Source organism: Schistocerca nitens, chromosome 3 (assembly GCF_023898315.1).
Source record: "Schistocerca nitens isolate TAMUIC-IGC-003100 chromosome 3, iqSchNite1.1, whole genome shotgun sequence".
NCBI classification, from domain to species: Eukaryota; Metazoa; Arthropoda; class Insecta; order Orthoptera; family Acrididae; genus Schistocerca; species Schistocerca nitens.
The window spans coordinates 503,557,812-503,579,694 of record NC_064616.1 but is presented as its reverse complement, the minus strand read 5'-3'; the positions used below and the strand labels follow the sequence as shown (position 1 = coordinate 503,579,694).

Below are 21,883 nucleotides of genomic sequence, written 5' to 3'. Positions count from 1 at the left end.
CTTAGAAGTAACCGGGACTTTCAAGAGACAACAACTGATGAAGTTACAAATCAACAGTGTTTTGGCACAGACGAACTGGAGGAAATGAGGCTGGACCGTGTGGGAGAACATTCATAAATAAGCGCCCACCAATTTTCACACGAAATGCACACTTTGAAGAATACAGCGTAGAGAATGCTGGCAGAACAGCAATTACACACTCATCACAAACAACGTGTGGCACTAAATTATAATACTAACAGAGACCAGTTCTTTCAATGTTTTATTCAGTCCTAAAACTTAACGCTAAATTTACTCCTGTTCGTATTTTTCACTACTGAGTCCAGTTTCCACAATTACTCCTCTCCGTCCGAAGAGACCTGGGAAGGCACAACCCTACCGACCAACCACTGTGTGTTCCTCAGCTGCTAGGCGTCACTGGATGCGGATATGGACGGGCATGTGGTCAACACATCGCTCTTCCAGTCTTAGTTTAGTTCCCGTGATCGGATCCGCTACTCTTCAATTAAGTAGTTCCTTAATTGGCCTCACAAAGGCTGAGTGCACCCCACTTGCCATCAGCACTCGGAAGTCCCAGGCGGTCACTCATCCAATTGCTAGCCAAGCCCGACAGCTTTTAACTTCGGTGATCTGATGGGAACCGGTTTTACCTCTGCGGAAGGCCGATGGCTTTCATAATTATGATGTTTTCACTTTACTCGGTAGCCTTATCTTTAGTGATGAGAGTCCGTGTGCCACGTTCGTCGCAGATGAATAGCAAACATCTACTATTAATTTGTAAGTTGGAATTGCACATGATCAACTAATATGGTCACCTTTGCCGCTACCCTGCTTGAATGGTGCTTGTTACCTAATGTTCGTTAGAGATGTTTAAAGGAATTTAGACAATTTTCACTTCTTTCATCATTTTGCAAACTTTTACAGTATGCATGTATTAGGGCTTAATGAGTTTCCTTCACGATCGGCGGGTATATCAATGATTACAGTTGTAAACAGAAAACTGTTACATGTATAACGGCCAACACAGGGCATCAGGTTTTTTTTTTTTTCATTGTTGTTACTAGACCTGGTAGGACATATAAAGGGCGTTAAGAACTTATGATGTTGAGTGATCACTGTGAAGTACATGATGATGCCGTGTAATCTTGTCAGACAGCGTTATAAGAATATGACACACTTTAAAGAAGCCTCATAGTGTAACTTCATTTAGCGCAATATCCAGATTTGTAGGCCATTTGTATGTGACGGTGGCCAGAAGTTTTACTGAATGGGGAGTGTGCAAGTAGGTGGACATGCCGTCAAGATTCCGATCGACCACGCCTGACCACCACAAAGGAGAATCACTCTACTGTACACCACGCATATTGTAAGCCGTTCGCACCTATAGCCTGCCATCCGATAACATGTAATGGACTCCTTGCCACCGTATGCGCCATCCTGCACCATTGGTCCAAGATAAGCAGCAGCCGGACAAGTGGCTGTATTTGGGGTGGTCCTGTGATTGGGAAGCATGGACTAAAGACGCATGGCACAACATTGTATCCAGCAATGAATGTCTTTTCTGTGCCACCCTGGAAGACCATTGTCGACGAGTATGGCGGTGACCAAGGAAGAAGTCCCATTCCTCCAATGCTTTGGAGGGCCCAAGCTGTGTTACTTTTGGTGCCATGGTGTGGGGAGCAATCGAGAATTACTTAAGCTCGCTATTGGTAGTGACTGAAGGAACGCAGAATGGTACGTAACGGACAACCTGTGGATTACCTCTCGTGCAACAGATTTGTGGTGCCATGTTTCAACATTACAGTACTCGTCCACACTTAGCGCGTGTCTCCATAAGTTCTTTTCGTGATGTTGACTACTAAAACCCGATAGATCAGGAATGGGACCAGTTCGGACATCAACTCCGCCACGTTTCCAGTGTCTATCATAACAAAGATTTATCATTCCCAATCGAGTCACTACATGCGTCTAAACCAGACAGGATGTAACCTCATATTGATAAGTGTAACCTCATATTGATAAGTGAGTTCACACCATTAAGTTCTTTGTGAATTTGAGTCGATTTTGTAATCACTGAAGCAACATCACATACTCTCTTAAACCGGGATATTTCATTTCATTTCCTCTTAACCTACTGAGTACTTCACTTTTCTGTCAGGCCAGTGTACATAACACGAAGATGATGATACCATACAAAGGTGGACGCTTTACTGAAACAGCTTAAAGAACGGAAGATAAGGATTTCACGCAATTCGTGAAATATTGGAACACGGATCCCAAAGAGAGACCTGTATGATATGGAGCTAATAGATCTCTAATTAGAAGATTTTATCAAAGAACGAAACTCACATACACAATTTCACCGTTAAAAAAATGGCCCTGAGCACTATGGGACTTAACTTCTGAGGTCATCAGTCGCATAGAACTTAGAACTACTTAAACCTAACTAACCTAAGGACATCACACACATCCATGCCCGAGGCAGGATTCGAACCTGCGACCGTAGCTGTCGCGCGGTTCCAGACTGTAGTGCCTAGAACCGCTCGGCCACCCCGGCTGGCAATTTCACCGTTCATTTTAATTTTAAATAGCTTGTAAACAAAAACCCAAGTACTTAAATTAACAATGAACTTAACAATATACATTGGCTTCTATGAGATAGTCTACTGATTAGGAATTCGCTAGCGTTATATCACATATCCATGTTTACCGACATACTTTGTCTTCTTAGGGTCTATAGTTCTAACATTTCACGATTAGCCCATGGAGTGAAATCCTTATCGTACCACTTGAACAGGTGAGGAGAGGTGAGGTGAGGTGAGTTTCACAATTCCACCAGTGAAGGGTCTGCCCACCAGGCAGTGTAATCAGTCTGTAATCACGATCGTAATGCTTATGCAGAATACATACAGCGCCCTATTAAATTGCGCGATGGACGAAGTGTCTTCGATGGCTCACCTGAGGACTGATGGCTCGTGTCCACTCAAAATATCGTGCAAGCCCAAGAAATCCTGAAATGTTGTATGCAGTAAAAAAAAATTAAATTTAAGATTTATTTGCTCCTCTTCATAATACACTGTAACTTCCTGTCCTCCCGGGATAGTCCAATGGGTCGGAGCACTGTTCATGGAAGATCAGATTATTTGTTTGTTTCTTGCTCTGGCACACTGTTTTAAAATCCAGGGAAGTTGAAAGCAACGCATTCGTCTGTAGAGTGAGAAAGTAATTGTAGACACCTGCTATCTCATGCTACAACAAACCTGAATGAAGCACAGCTGTGAATTTGAGTACTGCTACAGTGCAGTCGCCACTTCGCATGTTGTAAGGCGAGCTCGCGTTGCAATTTGATAGCACTCGAAGTGTAACAAGCGAGTAAGCACAGCAGCAGGGGGCAACAGCCAGGGAAGCGTCAAACGACACGCCCAGCGAAGCTGCCGAGATGTGCTCGTGGGGGCAATCGTGTTTGCCGACCGCCGGCTACGCGAGTAGCTGAAGTTATACAGTAGAGCGTTAACACACACAGGCGGGGCTTCACAAACTGTGCACTCGGGTGCGGCCGTGGCGTGCCGAGACACGGTCAACAGCGACCGACGTTTGGTACACAGCGACGTCAGAACAAACGGGGCACGTGAACTCGGCACTAGCAGGATAAAGCACGGCTCACGTTGGTATAAACGCCACAAATATCGCTTCCACTGTTTTTCTGCAGCCACAGTCCTTCATATTTATCAGTGAAAATATGAAGTTCATGAATTTTCTGCACTACATTCTCTGTTGATCGGGATATATATATATATCTACACTTTAATCACCAACAATGAAACATTTTCATTCGCCTCAGGAAACTGCGATAGCGAAATTGCATACAAGATATTTGCTTGTAAATGGTACACAGTTATTTACTTCCAGTATGCTTTATTAATTACAGGACAGCAAATTGTGTTAACCATTTCGATATAGAAGCAGCCAAAGTTGCAAGATTCACTTTTTATTTAATTGATGGAAGAGAATTTGGCGTTTTTGGCTGTTTCTATATCGAATTTACATATAACAGTTACACCTAGACAGACAATACTATCAGTGTTTTTAAAAAAAGTCCATGTGTAAACCCTGTATTTTTCCAGGGACTTTCCCCCCACACGGAGAGACACTAGTTGCCATTACGTCCACCCCGTAAAAAGAGTGAGTACAGATTTAATAAATCAATTCACACATTAAGACGGAAAGAGAATCATGAGTTGAGTGCCTGCAATCACGGCTCGAATGCGTTCATATAAAGGGAGTAGAAAAACATAAGTAACATGTTTTCCTTTTTAAATCAACTTTCCTACAGATTCTAAACCCACTGATGTGCTGCGAAATCATGGACCATAGCATGATAATGTCCGAATGAATTTTTGATACCTTCAAGGGAAGTTACGAAAGATATCCTAAGATGTCGTGGACCGTTAAAAGATAAGAAAAGTCGTTTGGTTCAAATCTATTTCGTGACCAGGCGGTTGCGGAAGAACAAGTTTGTTACTCGGCGCCTTCAAGTTAGCGATGCAGTGGAATAGCCACACTTTAGAACTTGGAACACACCCCCACCCCGATGCAGGGAAGTAGAGGGAGAGATCAGTGCTGCCACCTCTGTAAGTGTGGGAACACAAGCATAGATGGTAGACTGCTCGCTGACCCTCTGTGCTGTGCAGTCCATTTGTACAAGATTATAAGGGCAAAAAGAGAACACTGAATAATCGACCAGTTGGTGCTGCTGTACTAAAGCACCAGCAGTGCGTCGAGCGCGTGCTGGCTGCTCTGCAAAATCTTCTCAAATAATTTTTGACAAAAACTCTTTGGTGAAATAAATTTGACTCCTTTGTTATTTATAGCCTCATATCTAAGCTACACGATGAATCACCTGTATTTTCATTTATGGTCACAGTTATTAACGACCTTGCAAATTAAGTAACCCAGAGCACGATATTCGAATATTTTGCAGTGAAAAATATTGACCGTTATACAGACTTGAGAGAACGTCTATATCTATTTCCAATCCCTAAAAATTAGTTGTATTTAGTACACTCACTTCCACTCCACCACTTCCTCCAAAAAAATGGCTCTGAGCACTATGGGACTTAACTTCTGAGGTCATCAGTCCCCTAGAACTTGGAACTACTTAAACCTAACTAACCTAAGGACTTCACACACATCCATGCGCAGGGCAGAATTCGAACCTGCGACCGTAGCGGTGTCGCGGTTCCAGACTGTAGCGCCTTGAACCGCTCGGCCTCCCCGGCAGGCCCACTTCCTTCCTTACACTTTTCAATAGAGCGAAAGTGTGTTACTCATACAATGTATCATATTTCGTAAATGGTTCAGTATAACGAAACGATTATTTGGCAAATGATAACATGTAAATACAAGAGTATTTAGCATATGATTACTCTGTGAAACTTCTATACACCCTACTGACAGAAGTAACAAAAAATCTTTTCAGTTGAACAATGCAATTTATTAAAGACCTTTTGAAGCAATGGAAGGGGAAACTGTGTTGGCTTGCAACAGCATACGTGAAGAAATTAAATGTTTTTACAGTTGACAATGGGCTTTTTATAAACTGCTGGCGAGTATTGTTTAATAACAGGCTATGATCTGATGACGCCTCTCTGAAAGAAGCAAATCGTTAAAATGACGGACGAAGAGATATCTCCGCTTCTGTTTAAGTTTTTGTGCAATATTGCACTTAGTGCGTTTTTGATACAGAACAGCTGGGATGGAAGTTTAGCAAGCGATTTTCCCTCTGCACTTAAATAATCACCTAAAACTTGCACCGAATCTCCAACATCGAATATATGTTTAAATGTTACGATGTATTTCCTGAATGTGCTTGACTGGATTGTGGCCTCGTACGCATACAAGCCGTGGACGATAAACAGTTCAGACAAGAAGAGAATAGAGGCTTTTGAAATGTAGTGCTACGAAAGACTGCTGAAAATTTTGTGGGTGTGTAGAGTAACCAATGAAGAAGTAGTCAATGGAACAGCGGAAAAATGAAAGCCGGCCGCGGTGGTCCAGCGGTTCTAGGCGCTCAGTCGGGAACCGCGCGACTGCTACGGTCGCAGGTTCGAATCCTGCCTCGGGCATGGATGTGTGTGATGTCCTTAGGTTAGTTAGGTTTAAGTAGTTCTAAGTTCTAGGGGACTGATGACCACAGATGTTAAGTCCCATAGTGCTCAGAGCCATTTGAACCATTTTTTTTGAAAAATGAAAAATTATGTCATAACTTGTCGGAAACGAGGGATTGGTTAAGAGAACACTCTCTGAGGCGTCAAGGAATCGTCATTTGATAATGGTGGGATGTGGAATGCATATGTGTGTGGGTGCAGTGCGGGGAGGGGTGGGGGGTTGGAACTCCGGCTCTACTACTGTTATCAGGTTCTAGTGAATGTAAGCTGCAGTTTCTATGCAGAGACGAAGAGACTTCCACAAGAAATTTAGAGGTTCAGTGCTGCATCAAACCAGTCTTTGCACGTAAAACAACAAGAAGAACAGCAAGATTTAGGTCTTCTGATAAAATGGAATTGTGGGCATGAAAACGAAGTATAAATACTTGAGAACAAACTGGATCAAGAAGGGACCAAGACTCAAATGCAGTTCTTAACAATCGTCATTTAGTCGACGTTCAGTAGCAATGACTATTACTCACAACTTCCACACTACTGACGCCTGTAACAATGTGCTGTTTTCTCTTTAGAGAAAGAAACTAAAATCTTGATGGCTTCTACAACATTTATTTGGAACATACAGGGTCTTAGGGGTGTAAGTACAGGTAAGTAGCCACGCATTGTGGCTGCGTGGCTTGAGGCGCCATGTCACGGATTGCGCGGCCCTTCCGCCGGAGGTTCGAGTCCTCCCTCGGGCATGGCTATGTGTGTTGTTCTTAGCATGAGTTAGTTTAAGTAGTGTGTAAGTCTAGGGATCGATGACCTCAGCAGTTTGGTCCCTTATGAATTCACACACATTTGAACATTTTTTGCAGATAAGTCTGAGAGATTCAGGGCACTCTCACTTCTGATTTGGTATCATGCCGCTTAATGTTCTTGACTTCATACATTATGCTGAAATGGTGAGCAGTAGTTAACGCTCTTGCTTGTATGCACTAGTGAAGTAATAGCAGTAAGCTTTACCTGCGTTCAAAGGAATAAGGAGCCGATATAAACGACTGCATCAAAAGCGTACAGCGACTGAGGACAGAGGGAATCGCGTTTTTTCTGTGGAACCTGACTGAAAACATTTCCGGACTCCGAGTTCCGCGGTCTCATTGTGCAGATACGTTTGAATGGCGCCGGTCGGTCGCCGGTCGCGACCAGGTAGGCTGACTAGCGCTGAGGAGACGCCGCTGCAATGGCCAAAGCATTGAAGACCGCCAATAAAGCAGAGGATGGGCCCTTGTTAGGCAGGAAGTCGATGACACGATTGTGAGCGTTCTGCGAATTTCCGTGGGACAGGTCACTGGAACCCAGACGTCCAGTCTCTGTTACAAAAACATATTTGTTAAGGCACGAGGCCGTTAGCGAGTTTACGGCCTTTCTTTGGAAACTTCGAAATGGACGCAACAGGGGAGATAACAAACTCTTAATGGAGGGCTGCGGTTCCATCCTGGTCCTGTTGTTAGCAAAATACACGGCGTAAACCCGTGGGAAGAAGCCACAAAGCTGAATCCTTTTTTTTTCTTTTCTCCCAATTAACTTTAAGGTCTCTGATTGGTGAAATCGGTGTATGCAGAGCAAGGAGCAGCCACCCATAACGGGATGCAGTGCTCCAGCTCGTGAGTGGCTTGTAATAAAGTGGGGGAAGTCTAAGATGTAAATGTGCTCTGCTACCGAGGTGGCGAATAAAGTGGAGAGAAAGAGAAGATGTCACTCTTGTACTGGCGCTTCACTAGTAAGGTACTGCAGGTCTCTGCCTAAACGGTGAGACTTGTGTCCTTTGCTAGAGTGCCACTTAGAGCCTGTGCCAGTCACCTTCTGAACGGTCAGAGGTACTGCTTATAGCAGGGCTTAACAACTGCTCAGGCACATGCTCGCGAGCTGGTGCAAGGTCGCTGAGTAGGGAGGGAGGGGAGGGAGGGGAAATGCGCGCGCACGTTTGTATGTGATGTCGCGTTCTTAGCAGATTTAACTTGCCATCTGAATGCTTTGAACATTTTACTACAAGGTAAAAATCTGCTAATTACTCATTTCATAGATCGAATACGAGCTTTTAAAATGAAATTGACACTTTGGGTGAGGCAGCTGGAAACAGGAAACCTAGCTCATTTTCCTAAATTATCATCCATGCAAGATGTTCACAAAGACTGTGAACGTTATTCACATGGTTTAGCTGATCAGCGCTTTCGAGATCTGACAGCACTAGACAGTGATTTTGATCTGTTCTCTCCATATTCAGCGAATATTTAAAAGATTCGTCCTGAGCTGCAGCAAGAAATTATTGACCTGCAGTGTGACAGAGAATACAGAGACAACTTTCAGAACAAGAAAAACATTTTGGAATTCTACAGACACTTCCCTCAGGATAGATTTCCTCGTTTGCACAAACTGGCGGCTACAATAATATCAATGTTCGGTTCCACGTAATGTTTGTGAACAACCGTTCTCTGCAATGAAATGTAACAAGACGCGCTTGAGAAACGAATTGTCTGATCGAAATTTAAACTGCACGCTGCGCCTAAAATGCACAAGAACAATTACTCCGAACATAGACGCAATTGTAAAGGGCAAAAAGTACAAGATAACCGAGAATCCCACACTTCAGTGACACCTTTTATTGTGTAACAGTTCACAAATTCATGCGAATGTAGAGGCATACACTAAGCTAATAAAATTATGTGGCATGTGTACATTCTCCTTTATTTGTTTCATTTGTCGCAGTAATAATTCGTGAGTGATATCCCTGCAGGTGGCCGCGGATTTACATTGACTGGCGGCAGCTGTTGTGTGCCCCACGTGACTCTCCCCACTCTCCGCTCTGGTCCGGTAGTGGGGGTAGCGTGCTCGCGCTGCTCCGTGCTCGCGCCTTGCTGCTCACAGCTTGCTCCGCGAGCACGTATGTTGTGAAGCCCTGGCTTATAGTATCACGCACACAACGAGTGATGTGTGGTTGTGCTTATTTGTCTTGAGTCAGCCGTCTAAGCGTTTGACATATTCTGTCACGCGTAGTCGTGATACAGAGTCAAGTTTGTTTGGCAGACCAGCAAACGTGTCCACCTGCACACTGGAACGCACTGGGGTTTCAGAGGCTCATAGGGAAGTAGCTGAGTTCCGAATTAGCCGAATGCGAGACCGCGTACTTGTATTTTTCGGGCGCGCCCCATTAATAACAGATTGCTGCCGTTCATGAGTTCAGTCGCCGAACGCATCGTGGTGTGCCGCCCTGACCAGGAGAATGGTAAAGTATTCACTGCTACGCCGTAGGGCTCCAATATATGCTTCTCAGCACCCTGTTCTTTCGAATCATATTTTTTTTTTGGAATAGTAAATATGCTTGATTGTGGGGTAGTTTTTGTGCCATACCCCAGATTCACGTTTATGAAGTCACATAGAGCGATTACTGTTCTGGTTAGTGTCATGTGTCGATCGCCAGCTGATCACTTTGTCCACCATAGACCCCATATTAATGAAAATGTTTGTGTGACGTTTCTTCAGTCATTTTGTTTGACCTTTGATGTTAAGAATGAATAAATCTATTGTTATTTAGATCACAACTTCTCCCTGTTTTCTGATTAACATTACCTTTGCCATTTTTATTAAAGTCCAAATTATAAAAGAACGTAGCAAGCTTGCAAGTGATCATTAATCTTAATGTTATCTGTTGGGTCTTGCCCACTCGACTCGTATAGGGTGTATAAGGGATGCTGCATTCTCGGAATGCTATACAGCAATTCAGGCAAATAATATAGGTAGTATTATTTCAATAAAGTAGATTTACGTTACTTAACTTGAATGTACAAAGTGCTTTCGGAAGTTATGGGCGACATGCAATATCATTCAGAGTCCTGTGATATATGTACGTTCCTGTGAGTTGACACACGTCGCTAATACTGCTATGCGAATCCTGTCCGCTAATGTCCGCGATACTGATCACTATTGTCCGGCCGAGGCTGGCAGGAGTGGCGCTTAAATTCACTTCTTACAGCTGTCGCTCCTATCTTGGCGCGGTCCTAATCAGCACACCAGTGGCCGACGTCGTTTCACTGCCTTCTCTGGTTTTGCGTTCTTCTTCTTCATTCCGGCTCTTGTGGTCACGTCAGAACACTATCGACAAGGGATTTCAAATTGATTCCTTATTGCTAGATTTCCAGAAAGTTATTGACAGCGTACCTCACAAGCGGCTTGCATGCAAATGGAATGTCGTCTCAGTTATGAGAATGGATTCGTGATTTCCTGTTACAGAGGTGACAGTTCGTATAACGAATAAAACAGAAGTGATTTCTGGTGTTCCCCAAGGTAGTGTTATAGCCCTCCTGCTGTTCCGTATCTATATAAACGGTTTAGTAGACAATTCTGAGCGGCTGTCTTAAGTTGTCTGCAGATGATGCTGTCGTTTATCGCCTAGTACAGTAATCAGAAGATAAAAACAAATTGCAAAATGACTTAGAAAAAATATCTGTATGATGCGAAAATTGGCAACTGGTCCTAAAAAATGAAAAGTGTGAAGTCACCCACATGAGTGCTAAAGGAAATCCGTTAAACGTTGGTTACGTGATAAATGAATCAAATCTATAGACCGTAAAAACTACTAAACACCTAGTAATTGTAATAACGAACAACTTAAACTGGAAAGACCACACAGAAAATTTTGTCGGGAAACCAAAGACTGCGTTTTTTTGGTAGGACCTCTAGAAGATGCAACAGGTCCACTAAAGGGACCTCCTGCATTACGCTTGTCCGTCCTCATTTCTAGTACTGCTGCTCACTGTGCGATCCTTACCAGATAGGATTAACGGAATACATTAGGAAAGTTCAAAGAAAGACCGCTCGTTTTGCATTATCGAGAAATAGTGGAGAAAGTCTCACGGTCTTAATACAGTATTTGGGGTGGACATAATTAAACAATTGCTTTTATCCTTGCGGCGGGATCTTTCCACGAAATTTCAATCTCCAACTTTCTCCTCTGAATGCCAAAATAGTTTGTTGACATCAACCTACGTAGGGAGAAACGATCATCATAATAAAATAAGGGAATTAAGAGCTCATATGTAAAGATATAGGTGTTCGTTTTTTCCACGCAGTGTTCGGACGTGGAGTAATGGAGAATTATTGTGAAGGTGGTTCGATAAATCCTCTGCCAGGTACATAGGTGCCTTTTGCTGAATAGCTATGTAGACGTATATGTAGCCACCACATTTGTTTCTTCTCTGCATCTAACAGTCTTCCTGCACAATACATAATTTACTATGTGACGTTTTCTTCATGGTCGTAACTGCACCGCTAAGTTGATTACGCCTGTCACTATAGACTCACTATTTTGCATCCACACCTGATCTGCTGCCCAGTGGGAAAGAAAGAAAAAAATATAGTTTGCTCTTGCCACATGCATTTGGAGGTACTAACCAAACTAAAAAATACTATTCTTAATTGCTACAATTGTTAGTAAGCAAATGAAGTAAATACTTACGTAGTGTTGCGCAGTGAACTGTCCGTTGTCACCAATAAAAATGTCAGCGCTTATACCCCTCACACTCTGTATACTGCGGTTTTTAGTCGCAAGATCATAATTATGGCTAAAGCTGTTTTAGTCTGGGAACTTGGAGACGAGTAAGGTAATTTCAGGAGAGTAAGTTCTTTCCTCAACGTTTAAAAACTGCTACAGTATAGTCAAAAGTATACTCGTACTATTTCATTGCACTATTAAGATGTTCCAGTATACTGACAATATATCCTCTTCAGCCCCAGTATCATATATAATACCTCCAGGTAATATTTTTTTCTGGGGCACGTACGCAGCGGAATAGTTTTTGGCCTGTGGTATCATACACGATAGACACCGCGCTTTTCGCAGCTCGCTTGTTCGTGCTTCTGTCAAGGGCCACTAGGTGACAGCACAGATTGGAAAATACAGATTCCGGAACTGCACAGCATGTCTCTGCGAAATAAAGGTAAAGACATAAATTTTATCAATTACATGTGCTTTCACGTGCTTTGACAACTTAGGAAAGCGCTACAGACAATACTCACTCAATAGTCAACTATAAATTAACGTTATACAGGATTTATAAAAGTTAATGTTTTGGGTATCATATACTATACCCTGGGACTCAATGCCGATTTTGTTCACGTCAGTGGAAGTGAGGTTATATTTGTTTTCCGCTTGATTCTCAGGCTTGACTGATGAAGAGATCACTCAGTTAGTCAACAGAATTGATGAGTCTGATGATGAAGATGACGCTTTGATACAAAGAAATCAAAGTGATGAAAGTTCATCAGATGACGAAACTGTACCTCTTGTTAAAATCCGAGAAAGAAGCGAGTTTTGGAGGCATACAGATGTCTAAGAATAAGTGTGTTGTTAAAGAAATTACGGTCTCTTACTAGATGGTTTACTTAAAAAAACTAATTTGCCTTTTTTTTTAGTTTTCAGATGCTTAGCACTTCCAAAAACCTACGCACATCAGTATCCACAGATGAACTCAAGGAACCATTTGAATACTTTTGCAGATACTTTCATGGTTCATTTTTTCAGGATATGTCTCAATTTACAAGTTATATGCATGTCAGTAAAACATGAAAATCACTAAATTGTACTGTAGAAGAAATGCACAAGTTTTGGGGAGTGAGTATTGTTGCAGCACTTATAGGTGTACCACGTCTAAGAATGTGCTGGGAGAGGAAAAGTAGGTACCCACTAGTTGCAGACAGTGTTTCAGGAGACAGATTTTACCTACTGAGGAACAATATAAAATTAGATGACGACAATGCTGTTAGTGAACAGGAAAAGCAATACCACTTTTGGAAAATAAAACCAATTTTGGAGACTGTTAGAAAGGGATGTTTAGAAACCATCGGTCAACGGAAATATCTATCGATGAGCATATGATTCCGTTTCATGGATAAGTGAAAATGAAGCAGTATGTAAAGGGAAAACCTAACCCAGAAGGTTTGAAGAATTTTGTCATGGCAAACCCTAATGGCATTCCCCTTGATTTCTGTATGTATGAAGGAAAAGGGAAAGAAATTAAGTCTGAAAAAATGCCCCCTCCAGAGAAGTTAGATGTGGGAGGCAGAATAGTGTTGAAACTTGGTGATACATTGACAGAGAAGTCGTCAATTTGTGTTGACAGATATTTTACTTCTGTTCCCCTCCTCGACAAGTTACTGAGAGACAGGAACATTACTGCCACTGGCACAATAGTGTTGAGTTGCATTCCCAGAAGCATACGGTTTGAGGATGATGCAACAATGAGAAAAACAAGAGGCAGCCATGATCAGTCGGTAAGGAATTACGGGAACCTAGCAATTATCAAATGGTTTGACAACTGAGCGATTTATTTGGCTTCAACAAAATCAGGTGTTGAGCCAACTGAAAAATGCACTCGGTGGTGTAAAAAAAAGAAAAAGTACATTGAAGTTCCTCGCCCATGTGTAGTAAAGGCATACAATACTTACATGGGAGGTGTTGACCTGTTAGGTAGGATGGTGGGAAAGTATGGCATGAGAGCCTGGACCCACAAATGGACCATCCGAGTGATTCATCACTTAATTGATTTTGCAATTGCTGCTGCATGGTTGGAATACAGAGAGACTGCAATGCAGATTGGTATTGTAAATAAACATAAAGTGCCATACTATCAGTTTAAGTTTGATATTGCAGAAAATTTGATATATTTTCACCAACAGTCAAGTTTACTGATCGAACCTGTGGAGCAAGAACTAGACTCCGAAGATGAATATTATTTGCAAGATAGGAAAAGACCAAGACGTCCCATCTCATTACCACCAATAGAAAAGAGAAAAACAAGCAAGCTTCATTTGCCTGTGAAACGTCCCCTTTGAACAATTATACAAGATTTTGCTTAAACTGACACACAATATTTTTAGCGCAATGCAATCTGACTTTCAAAAACCCCTACAAAAGAATGGACCTGACTAACATTAAACTATACCTTTCACAAATTACTTACCTCACAAAAATCTTGGTTACTCGAACTACTGCAATACAGCGAGCGCCACTACTGCCAGCTAAATAAAAGATTCAAACTACTGAAGGCACTAACTACTGATAGGCATAGTTAGCAAATGAAACATTTTAATAGAGAACAAACAATGTATTTACTTTCATAATGTTGAAAACTCATAATATACATAACAGATCATTGTATATCTTACAAATTTCCAAACTCCGCCATCTCTCTCCCCACATCCACCACTGCTGGCGGCTCACCTCCAACTGCGCAACGCTACGCGCTGTTCACAGCCAGCTGCCTAACACTACAATGGCGAGTATTACAACAATGCAAAGCAGCCACAGACTGCACACAGCACAGCCAGTGATTTTCATACAGAGGTGGCGTTACCAATAAAAAAAACCTAAACAGCCTACTTACATAGCCCCCATGCTCCCCACAAAAAATTTTACAAATTGTTTTGGACAGTGGCCAATAATGATTTGATAAAATTTTTTTATAATTACAATAACAAAGATATCAATTCCACACACTTATTGATACAATGTTGGTCAAAAGCTAAACTTTCTCACAGTCCATAAAGACAGTCCTAATCGTTCAGCATAGTAAAATAGCAGTGTTCTTCTCAAAGTCAGAGCAGTAGAAGAAAATGCACACGGAAGTAATGGATTTCCATGCAGTCTTGAAGAAGTAGCGTTGTCCTTCCAACGGAAAGACAGTGCTGACTCTCGACATGCAGACAGGTCATGGGCCACAACAGAGTAAACCCACAGCGGAGTCAGTCGAAGTTTTGAAGAGTATTGGTAGGCAGGTCATCACAGAGCAGATCCACTGTAGTCCTGTTAGAGACTACGGTATTGGTGGGCCACCAGAGGTGCAGACCCACTGCAGTCCTTGTAGAAATAATGGTATTGGTGGGCCATCAAAGATGCAGACCCAGTGTAGTCCTTGTAGAGACGGCCAGCAGCCATCCGTTGCGACTGTGCAGGTTCACAATCACCATCGAAGAGTCTTGAGGTTAATGTAGCAAGTCCATAACCACCACTTGCGCACTCACAAAGTTTTTGGAATTGTCCTCAGAACCAGCAATGCTGTTATCCAGTCCCTTGCTGAATTATTAACACACGTGCAAACATTAACAGTCCCAACTTCTCACATACTGTGCATATATTATGACCAACAGAAACATGTGCAGTGAAATGATACTTAATTTGAAGAACTGGTAACAATTACAATTTGATAACATAAGAATACAATTACAAAGGTACAAAATACATCATTAAAGAACATAACAATACAGATAAAATTTGTAGTAACACAAACTTTACAAAAGAATAGAAATAAACATATACCTCAGTGTTACAGGAATTATGAAATAAGTCAATACATAAAATATCAGAATAACTTTTGAAACATCAACTTCACACATGAGCATTAAAACAAAACAGAATAAATAATGTCTAAACATCTTTACAAAGTAAATAACATATTATTAGAAAAATTCTACAACATAACTCTTATTAGCTAAACACATAAAGACAGGAAAAACGCAAATATAAAAGAGTACACAAACACATAGGGGGATAACACAATGCAAAGGACAGGGTTCGTTTTCAGTGTAACATTTGGTACTGCAGTCCAACCCAAAACTTCATACCATAGATCTTTCGTCTTATTTCAACATTTGTTTTCACCAAAACATCCTATCCAAGCATGCTTTCTGTATTTATATGTTCACATATTTCTTACCTCATGATTTATTTTCCATTATCTTAGATCATTCATTTCCAAGAAAATCCTACCTAAACTTGTTGTCTCTAAACCCTACTTTTTTGTTCATATCCTCTTTCAAAATACTTTTTTTGGCCAAACCATATTCTTATAGATTCTCAATGCATTTCTTCCAATTCATCACAACTCGTTCTCTTATATAGCCTACCCCATTTTAAGCTAACTTAAATCTATTGAGCTCAGATATATACACTAAAGAACGAGGCAATGCAGCAGCACAAAACAATTAACACAAACAGCAACGATAAAAAATACAAAAGGCAAAGCAAGCAGCATAAATTAGCAAAGCAAATGCAATATTACAACTAATATAAGGCAATGTGCAGCAAACAAGAAAAATAAATTCGTAGTAAAACTGGCTTAACAGAGTAATGTAAAGTGAAATTTAGTAGCACTATGCCTGGCAAACAGCAGCAGCAAATGTAATAACTTATATGTAAACATGATATAGCTCAAGCAGAAAAATATTACACTAAAGACAACAATGCAGATAAGGGAAATGTCTATTCACATCTTAATGTCTATGTAATTAAAGTGGTGCACCTCAAAAACTAATTCTACAAAAAATTACCAAGTACTTGAAAAGAAAATTATATATGCAGTTATTGTTATCAGTCCCTTCTTATTGTTCTTTCCATTCCAAGAGCTCCTTTTTCGAAGAATGTGGATCATAAAATAATTATTTAATAGATCTGTTGACAGAAAGTGTTCACATTAGCAAATGCATCTAAGTTTATTTTATAAAACTAATGCTGCAACACAGCTGGAAACCAGATATCAAATAAAATAAGCAACTATGTACAAAGTAAAGCATAAGAACATCATTCAGTAGTCATGAGGCATTTCATAAGTTAGTAGAAAAATCTCTCAACTAGAGAGACAGTAGTCATAATCAGGTGTATAGACATAAAAATATTTCTCGTCATTTCATTAGGCATTTCAGTAAATATCATAAATTAAGAACTCCACAGCGTAATCATATGTTTTCAAGTTCGACCATGTCGTTTTTGCGATGCTTTCTACAAAGGAACGTCAATAGCGAGGATAATGGCCTCCCCCTTTTTTTTCTCCACCTGTACCTCTGAAAGGGGCACACGCTAATGCCTTTTTTCCAGGCGACTGTCGCCCAGCTGGTTGCCCACGACGCATTACATGCAGGTGGTCACTTAACTTTCTTACCGAAATATTTACGACACCAGTTTCCGCTACAGTGACAGTCTCATATGAAAATTTCACAGGTCGAAAATTTACGTTACAAATGTGTAGAAACAAAATCCTATTGATATAACAGTGTCCAAAAAATTTTCGTCAGCATTGTAATACATTCACGCATTTACATATATTTCATAACTCTTAAAGTACGATTCTCGGTTTCCAACATCTTTTTTCACAAACCAGAGTCCCTAACTTCTATTCATTATTCATATACATATAAACACGTAATCACATTCCTTATATAGCATCAGCTTATTGATCATAAACATACCTCAACAGCATAATACACATCGTCATCGTAAAAATAACATCATAACACCTCAGTCAAATCTCGAAAACGTCGTAGCTTTCTGCAATAATGTCAAAACCTAAAAAAAAAATTCTCTGCTCATGTCAGTAGTGTCATCCGCCTCAAACGCACTTTAAAAATCATGATCCCATACCAAATACATCATTCAAAGCTCTCATAATATCACAATGGTTCTGAAAAAATATGAACAGTTCACAAAGTACAGACAAAATACAATTTCATAAGTGTGAAGGTATCCAACTGTGTAATTACGTAAACATCTGTCATTGATGTGGTAAAGAAATGTTTGTTTCTCTGTTAAATAATCAGATAGCTGTGTAATTCTGTGTTAGAGAAATATGGTACCGATGTGTAAAGTTGTGTAAGCAAATACCATATTAGCTAGGGCTCCTTGTGCTTGCCAAACACATGGTACACAAAGTAGGCATGTACCCCCTGAGGATTAATGTAATTATACCCTCAGGTGTTACAGATTACAGCAGTGGAATGAAATGTATCACGGAAAACCTTTGTATCATTGTACTTCAAATATCTTTAAAAATAAATGATTTAAGTGCTAAATTAATCACTCAAATACGTGTCCTGTAGCGCTAAATGTGCGTCTTGTTGCAACATAATCTCTGTGGAAGTGTCGTAGTTATCGTCCTCCGAAAGCTAAGTTCTGCGGAAGTCAATGTACTTACCTCATGATAAACAAAAGTGAAATGCTTTGCGCATAGATATCTTAGTTATTACGCTTATTGCCGTGATGAAGAAAGTACTGTGCTGTAACGTATTGTTGTGCTACGGAAAGACTGTCTCATTGTAGCTATACCACAAAAGATACTACTAAAACATGTTTTACTTTCCAGAATAATTCAGAAAAAACTGTGCAGATATAAAACAGATACACCGCAAAAGCACCATTGTAAATTGTCACTCATTAGTAGCGTCGTGATAAAATCGTGTAGCTGTCACAGAAACCAAATACTAAGTCATCTTTAATCTCACACAAACTACTTCAAATAAGGAATGTCTTTCAAGTAAACCAAAATGTTGCATTAAAATCTCATTAGCAGTATATGTCCTAAGTATGTAAGCCTTATAGTCGTTACGTAATCGAGCAACTAACAAGCAATAATGTACACACACAATAACACTGTGTCGTCTGTTCACAATAACAATGCATTCGTAATTTCTGTTTAAAAATGTTCCCTAGGTTCTAGACTGGATATTTAATTTCAAACATTGTTGCATGTTAACAGTTTCTTAAGTCTGACAAAGCATACTAGAAATGTGAAGTGAAAAGTTTTATGGCAAAGACAAAGTTAAAAAGCAGATTATCTTTCAATAAACGGTTTTACATGTGAAATGTGGTGCAATCCTTTACTCTTCACAGTACTCACAGTTTGATTTGAATGCAATTATCATGCGGGATACGTCGGTAAAGAATACTGGAATTTTTCTCAAGGTTAGCGTCTATGTTATTTTTCGCTGAGCCAGCCGGCGCAGGTGGCTGCCTGCGGTGCGAGTCATTGTCTGCCTCTTTGTTGGCGCGTGTCGTTATTGGGATTTGGAGACCTAACTTCTACAGATTCACCGTGACGAGAGGGCCATGCCCTGTTTAAATCCCGCCAGTTCTGATGCAATTCAGGTCTGTCGTTACGATCATATCGTCTGTCGTCATGTCGGTAGATTCCATAGTTTCTTTCTTGTCGGTCATGTGGTGGAGAATTTCTCCCTGAGTCTTAACTGCGTGCTGGACCGTTGTGTCTAAAGTTATTCTGTCTCCCTTGATAATAATTATTTTGGTTCCCATATTGTCTGTTTCTCTGATTGTCTCTGTGATAGTCATTACCGCAGAGAGATGATATTTCCCTGTAATTATTACTACTCTGCCAACGGTTGTCATACGGGTGGTGTCTGTTTCGGTCACGATTTGTGTTGTGAGAATAGCCTTGCCGCGACCAGTTATTATTTCTTTCATCGCGGAATTGCGACGGATGTGATCTGTAATTGTTGTGCTCCTGCGTTCCGCGATTGTCAGTGTCAATTTCCAGTTCTTGTAACAGTTCCTGAAAAGCTTCAACGTCGTCTTTGCAACGTCCTGCTAAAATAATATGTCGTAAATGTTCAGGTAATTTGATTAAGCAAATGCAGATGAGTTCTGAGGGGCTGTATGGGTTTGTCAGGTACTGATTCTTGTGCAACATGTCTTCAAAATATTTCACAAGACTGGAAAATTCAGATTGTTCGAAATGTTTCATCATCATGATGCTATGTTTTACTCGGTCTTGTGTAGCTTGAGACCAATATGCTGAGAGGAACGCATGATAAAATTCTCCTTCACTGTGGCAATCGTGAATGACCGATCGCATTCGCACAGCTGGTTCATTCTCTAAGTAGCCACACATAAATTCTAATCTATGCTCTAATGACCAGTTGGGAGGGAAACAATGAGAGAATTGATGGAGCCACGCTTTAGGATGAATGTCGTTGCCAGAATTCTTAAATGTTTTGAATTTACGTGTAGTAATGAAGAGCTTATAGTCAAAATCATCATGTCGGCGAGTCGCATGTCGGTCATTGTTACGTCGTTTCGGCGGTTCCATCTCAAAATTCGGTGTACCTTGCCAATTTCGTTCATAATTTCCGAAGTGCCCTGTGTTATTATTTTCTGGCTGTTCCGTATTTCTATGTCCCTCTTCCCGTATTGGAGCGCGAGTGTCCTCTGAAATATGAAATTTTTGTATTACTTGTGCCAACTGATCTTGTACTTCCCGGATTTCTCTTTTGTACTGTGTATTGATTTGATTTTGTTTGAATTTTCTAATTTGTTCATACTCTTCTGTGTCAGTGAAGGCTACGGGTCTTGTGTCATTCAGATCATCATCTACCTTTGTAGATAAGTTACTGACCTGATCCGAAAGTTCGGCTACTTTCTCCGATAGTGAACACATTTCCTCAGTGTGTTTTTCTGAACCAAGTTTCAGAGTGTCCATTTGTGTTAAAATCGAATCTACTGTATCCTTTAAGTTTTCCTGAGATTTTGCAAGTTGCGTAACCGAATCGGTAGATGCAACTGAGTCAATTTTAGCCCACAAGGTCTCATGATGTTCATGAACAATGGTTTGCAGTTCTTTTATGGCTGCTTCGTGATTCTGTAATGCATTTTCATGCCGCGAAAAACTAGGTTGAAAATTCTGACAAATTTGTGTTTTTACGTCATTACAGACTTTTTGACATTTCGATTCAATGTTATGTAACTCAGTAGTTAAATCTTCACGTGTTTGTTCAAGAGTTTGTTCCAATGAGTCTAACTTTTGAAGCTGTTGCTGTGTTTGTCTCTGGTGTTGTTCCATTGTGTCTAACTTTTGAAGATTTTGTTCCATTGTGTCTAACTGTTGCTGTTTTTGTCTCTGATTTTGTTTCATTTGCTGCATTAATTGCAATAATAATGTATTAGTGTCTGGAATCTGTTCCTCTATGCTTTTCGGCAGTGCATTTGCACCGGCAACATTTACATTTTGACGAGCAGAAAATGTGTCTTGACTTATTTGAGAAAACGGTGGGGACCCAAAACCTGAGTCTACAGTATTTGCAATATTGTGTTCTGTCATTTCGGATTCCTGAGGCGAGCTGTTGCCAACCGATCGATCGATATTGCTTCCCTGTTCACTAATTGTTCCACTGTCTACGCCATTATTTGCCGCCAGTTCCATTTCCCTATGCACAATTACCAAATTACCACTTTGAATGTCTGTTAATTCATTACACAGTGGTGCTGATAAGCTACGCTCGTCGTCACTATTATTTCTCAGTTTACTTTGTAGCCTAGTGTTACGTTTTTAACACGCCATTATTGTCACAATATTTAACACGATAAAACAGAAAAGCACAATTTGAAGAGCAAAAATAAGAGAACACATTGACATAGCACTGAAAATAATATCTAGTTAATTGCAGCTGCGAAATACTTGGTGCAAATCTACATGCATGCCACAACTGTTTTACTGTACAACAATGAAAAACTACAACTACAAAGGAAATTCTCTCTATGATTACGCGCTAGCAATAAACAATAGCTACACTAATTACACAAACTACAAGAAAAAATCAGAAGATTCCAGTGAGGTATCCTCGGCTAAGGGTCGACATATGAAACGTCCCCTTTGAACAATTATACAAGACTGTGCTTAAACTGACACACAATACTTTTAGCGCAACGCAGTCTGACTTTCAAAAACCCCTACAAAAGAATGGCCCTGACTAACATTAAACTATACCTTTCACAAATCACTTACCTCACAAAAATCTTGGTTACTCGAACTACTGCAATACAGCGAGCGCCACTACTGCCAGCTAAATAAAAGATTCAAACTACTGAAGGCACTAACTACTGATAGGCATAGTTAGCAAATGAA

General features: G+C 40.6%; 1 pseudogene; it reads right to left on the bottom strand.

Moving 5' to 3' along the window:
* Positions 1-552: 552 nt before the first annotated feature.
* On the bottom strand, positions 553-670 carry LOC126249976 (5S ribosomal RNA; annotated as a pseudogene).
* Between the last annotated feature and the right edge of the window lie 21,213 nt (positions 671-21,883).